Below are 6,168 nucleotides of genomic sequence, written 5' to 3'. Positions count from 1 at the left end.
ACATAAACATCATGTCCTCACATGGAGAAAGGAAGACTTGCAGCCGCGGTCATGTCAGCTAGGTTAATACAGAGAGAAAGCTACTTATTCCAACTTAAGTATTGAGTTCTTTAACGTATCATGTGAGAAAGTTAATAAATAAAATCTCCAACTTTAAAAACAAGATGTATATACTTTATTTCACGTCCACCTTCTGAGGGCCCAAAATAAATGACCTTGTCCCAGTGTATGAGCAAAAACTATGCCTAAGAAGCACAGAGAAATAAGACAACAGTAGAGGTCTTGGTACCTGAAGGACAAGTCAGCAGAATTTACTCATAATACTGAGAAATATCATTGGTGCATTTACTGTACAGTGTGTTCTTGCTTATTATTTATTGAGTTTATGCTCTAGTGTCAACTTCATGTGGGATAAGAAGTCTCAGTAGCTCAAACCAGAATAACAACAGTGGATATTTCAATGAATTTGGCAAATTCTACAGATAGTAGAGTGTAAAGCTGACTGAATTTCCTTCAGACTGCTTATGTCCTGTGAGAAAAATAGTTAGATAAACAATGAACCCAGTTATTTCTCAGCTTAGATACCTCAGAGACTGAGTTCCACTAACTGAAATGGTAAATACTTCCATAACATGTTTGGGGTCAGAAAGAAAATTTTAAATATAACTAAATTTGGAATATCCATACGGCAATATGAAGTAGACATGAATTTGTAAGTGGGTTGAATAAAGGAGAAAGACCACACAGAAGTACAACATCCGGGGCCACCAGGATGCAAATAAAATAAAAATCATTTCATTTTTTTGAGATAGACACAAAATGAGTAAACATTAAGAACACAAAAAATCCTGATGGGGCTGGCCCATGCCTGTAACCTTGTAGTTGGGATGGCAAGGCATGAGGATTGCCATCAGAATGATACTTGCCTGGTCTATATAGTAAGTTCAAGGCCAGCCTGAACTACATGGAGATCCCTATCTAAAAAAAAATTGTGATTCGCTTTCATAAGCACATATGCTTGAATTGAGGTAATGACTCAATACATTCTGAAGTGATGAATTTTAATATTTAACAGCCTTGCTAGAAGTAAAACAGGAGAAAGAATTAAGAAAGGTAGGTTACATAGTTATGAAAGGCCTATTAATAACATATAAATAGGGGGCTGGGGATTTAGCTCAGCGGCAAAAGCGCCTGCCTGACAAGCGCAAGGTCGTGAGTTCAGTTCCCGGTACCGGAGAAAAACCAAAAAAAAAAAAAACATATAAATAAAAATTACAAAACTTTTAATGCAAAATGATGCTATAACCCAAAAAGTGATTAATTTCCTGAATATATTAATATTATTGAAACTTAAAATTAAAATAAAATTCCTGCAGGGATAAAATCACTAGTTATTCTAATTAAATGGCATCTACCATACTAGTTTGGAAAAAGAGAACAAATTTATAATAACTTTAAGCAATAACTATATTCAATACTTGTGGGTAATGTTAACTTCTAATACTACTTTAGTAATAGAAGACAGCTGACCCTAATAAAATACAACAATATAAATAATTTTAAAATTAAAGCTTTCAACTTGAAATACTGTGAAAAATTTCATGAGCATGAGAAAAGTCAAAGGAATAAATTAAAGGCATGTTAATTCAAACATAGTTTAAACTACTGTAGTTAAATAAGATTAAAATTTATCCAGACAAAGAAGAGAAAAGAGAGCTAGGTTATCAGTCTACATAATTATCTTTCTATCCACCTAATCATGCTTTGATATATAGCAAATCCAAAAAAATGGACATGTATAGTCTTCACTGAGGGGAAAATTTCATTAATTGGATACTACTAACCAGTGATTTTTCAACATGTGCAGAAGTTTAGATCATGTAAATTATATCATAAACATAATACCATGCTCAAAATAGTTCAGGTCTGTTTATCTGTGGAATATAGCAAGATTTTCTTAATCATTCAACTAACATTAAAAATTTTACACAATGAAAAGTTTTCTGTATGTTCTGAGAAAGAAATTTCATCATACCTGAAGGATTTTCTGTTCTATATCTGACAAGAATGATATCTTTTATTGGATTACACGGTATTTTATGGGTTTTTTTTATTTTTTGGAGGGGGTTTGGCTATAGAAAAAACAATGAAATGTCAAGGACTCCTACAAAAGCATTTCAAAATTATATACAAAGCATATAACTGAAATAAGAATCCTTGTATTCATTTCCTAATTATGTTAATGAACAGTTATTACTCTCACTAATACTTTTACAGGAAAATAAAAGTTTTGAAAACATTTCTCTTTCAATTCTCTAGGCTTTTCTTCAGCTTCCTAGGTGACATTGAAATGTAGCTTAACATAAAATTGAGTTTCTTACCTAATGCTTCACTGTAAAACTGATCCCAAACTTGAAAGTCATACTGCTGGAACCAGAAGTCAAACAAAAATGAAAGCACTAGATTTTTCACCCTTTCCATAAATGTCATTGTGCTTGTGAGTCCTCCCATGGGAACAGGCACATAGGAAGGTGGAGCTGGAAGCTGCCCACAGTATTTCTCTATGGTGTAGCCCGTGAAGTACCTTAGTGTGTTCACAAAAGGGATCCCAAGCATCTCAGCCACCAGCTCCCCACAGGGCACCAGGGGGTCTGTAACCATCACGTCATACGTGGATTCCCGGAGCTTCTTCATGAGCGAGTGGTTGTAGACTGTACTTGTATGCAGAAGTCTCAAATTTTCAGATGCTTGAAGAAAGAATTTTTGCAGTAGTCTTCCTGATTGCCAGAATGACAGTGTTGGCATGATATTCACAGCTAGTTCGATAAACTCGTTTATCACATTCTCAGAAACATTTTTGTCAGTTGGTACAGGGATCACTTCAAAATGAAATGCAGAAGGCTTCCTGTAGTCAATGATATAATAAACACATTTATTTTAGTTTTGCATGTGTAATGGGAGGGAAAACTTTTCTTCTATGAGCAGTATTAATAAAGATAGTTGCTTTTGTTAAAGGAAACATGTTAGAGACTTACCTAAAGTTTTGCTGTAGTAGGAATTCCATTCTCCCCATTAGGACTGAAATATACAGATTTACAGAAAATAAAATACAGTATTTTTAACCCTTTCACCAAAAGTCATCTGGTCATTGATCTCTCACGAGGCTGCAGTTACATAGGAGAGAGCAGCTAGGATTTTCCCACAGTGTCTCTCCATAGGGCAGTCTACAGAGACTGTCAGTGTGTATATATATGGAATTCCTAATTTCAGATGGACTAATTCACTACATGGTGTTACTGTGTCTGCTACCAACACATCAAAATCACCTTTCTGAAGTCCTGCAATCAATGCGAGATTATTTATTATTAAATCACAGAGTTGTACGTTGAATTAAAAAACTGAAGAGTTTTCCTAGCTCTTTGCAGGAGCCCCATATTGTAAGAGGAGTTGGTTTCTTGTCGGTCCATATTAACATCATATGTTTGATAAAGAAGTCTACATAGCACTTGTTGACAGAAACTTGTGTCTCTTCAAAATTCACTAAAAGATCAGAATGCAAAATCATGAATAAGTTTGTTGAGGAATCCAGTACACTTATACTGTGATTTCCTTTTATTAACTCCTTTACAAGGATCTTTCCACTTAACCAGTGGTTACCATCTGCAGGCCAAATTAGGACATTTTCACTTAGCACAATTTCAGAGTCACATTAAAAACCAGGAGCTAGACAATTTTCTCAGCCATGGTGATATTTAAAGCATTCCATTATATCCATATTGAAGCCCTATCTAACATGGGGAGAAAGAAACCTTTGTTGTGTATTTAGGAAAATTGTTTTTCAGCTACTATGATATCTACTCTGATTGTTACACTCATTCATAGTCAGTTCCTACACAGTTTAAAAGGAAAATAATGCAATTCAAATTCATGTCAATGCATTAACATGATTACTGCACAATAAAAGTGAAATCTTACCACACTGAGACTTTTAAACAGACACAAAAACCAAGGACCTCCTAGACCTAGAAAACACCTCAGCAGAATAGTTATTTCCTAAGAATGCTTCAAAATTAGTGATAAAGTTACCAACTATGAGAAACTTATACTCATCAACACAAAAAAAATAAAGAAAATGACAAGACACAGAAGATCTCAACCCACACAGGATAAGCTCAAGTGATAATAACATAGAGGACAATGGAGGCCACTCATCTAAAATTTCTGAAATGATAACAGTAGAAGTTAAAAACCATGTGCATGAGATTACACAAGAAATCAGATCAGAAATAATCTCCAAGATTAAAAAAGTGGTAATGATCATAATCAATGACTTACTGGCAAACTTAGACTAAACATAGATAAAAAACAGAAGAGCACAGGAAAATGATGGAAATGATAAATACTTAACATAAGAAAGAAATGAAGTAAACCCAAACACATATTCAGGAAATTAAAAATACCATTAAACTTTTCTGAAAGCAGCATGAATGAAAGACAAGACAACTTCAGACCCAGAAGACAAGATTTTGACTAGCAATCAAGAAAAGGAAAATCTCCTGCAAATAAAAAAGGAACTTCACAAAAACAATCCTATCACTGCAACATTATGCAAAGAAGAAAAACAGAATATTGATTAGAGTCAAAGAAAAAGCCAGTACAAATTATATTAAAAAAAATATTCACAGCAGACTAAGCAAAAAACGGACCAAATTTGGACAGAATTTGAAAAACAAATAAGTGAGGCATGCAGAACTCCAATTAGCCATGATCAAAAAATTATCTATACCAAAGCATATAATAATCAAGATTCCAGAAATTCACAAGAATATTATGAACCACTAGATAAAATAAATAAATCAATGATAAAGGAAAGTGCATGAAAATTACAGCAAACTTTTCAACCTGAAGCCCTAAGTCAAGGATTTTGGAATGAAGTATTCTAAGTCCCAAAAGAAAATAATATGTAAGGTAGGATCAATGGAGAAATAAGACATATCCATTCCTTAGAACTACTGAAGAAATCCATGACTGCCAATCACCTCTACAATTGTGAAAATCCAGAAATCCATGACTGCCAATACCTCTAGTGTTGTGAAAGATATACTAGAGAGAGATAAGAATGTGCACAAAACTAAGAATACTGAAAGAAATTAAAGAATGGGAAGAGACGGGGACCATAGATGACTTCAATCAAATTGAGAGAAATACCATCTATTCCAATATTCTCGCTGTACAAGCAATTAAACAATGGGAAGAGATACTGGGAATCGAATTCATGACCTCAGGCTTACAGGGCAAATGCTGTCAAAGAACACATCAGGAAGACAAAATGAGCTCAAAGATCAGAACAGAAAGTAGTACAAGTAACACTAAGAAAACAGTACAAAAGAATAAATGAATCAAATAATTGGTTCTTTGAAAGATTAAATAAAATTCATTGACCTAGCTTATACTATCAAAAAAGGAATGAAAAGCCTCAAAATAATTTAAATAGGAATGAAAAAGAGTGAAATCACAATATACTTTTGAAATTCTTAGCATAATTTGTAAGTCCTTCAATAAACTTGACTCTAATAAAATAGAAAATGCAGAAGAAGTAGACAGATTCCTAGATACATATGGACCTCAAAGGCTAAGTCAAATAGATATAAAAATTCCAAATAGCATAGTAGCTATGAACAAAAATTAAAAATGTAATTAAAACCTATCAACAAATATAGACGATGTTCTGATGGATACATAGCTGAGCTGTACAGGAAATTTGCAGCATACAATTCTGTAACCCTACCAAATATTGGAGTAGATGGTTTTTCTCTCAATTTGATTAAAGTCATCTATGAGAAACCATTAGCCAATGTCATAATAAATGGTTAAAAACTGAAGGCTTTCACTCTAAGATCAGAAACACAACAAAAATTGTCATTATCACCACTCCTAGGCTGTATAGTTTTGGACAACTTGGCCAGAACAAGCAGACATAAGAAAAAATAAAAGGAAAAACAGTCAGAAAGGAGGAAGCTAAATTATGATTATTAGCAAATGACATAATACTCTACACGGGAGATACTAAAAACCCCACCAGAACACTTCTAGATTTAATTAGTAATTTCAACAATATATCTGGATAGAAAGACAGGACTCAAAAATATATAGCATTCCTGTATACAA

At 33.5% G+C, this 6,168-nt stretch overlaps 1 pseudogene; it reads right to left on the bottom strand.

Annotated features, from left to right (window-relative positions):
* The window catches only part of LOC106149478, an 8,799-nt pseudogene extending 5,055 nt beyond the window's left edge, over positions 1 to 3,744 (bottom strand).
* Between the last annotated feature and the right edge of the window lie 2,424 nt (positions 3,745 to 6,168).

This window comes from Chinchilla lanigera, unplaced genomic scaffold (assembly GCF_000276665.1).
Source record: "Chinchilla lanigera isolate Chin_1 unplaced genomic scaffold, ChiLan1.0 scaffold00046, whole genome shotgun sequence".
NCBI classification, from domain to species: domain Eukaryota; kingdom Metazoa; phylum Chordata; class Mammalia; order Rodentia; family Chinchillidae; genus Chinchilla; species Chinchilla lanigera.
Note: the sequence above shows the minus strand (reverse complement) of the source record. Positions and strands in the feature narration are given on the sequence as shown.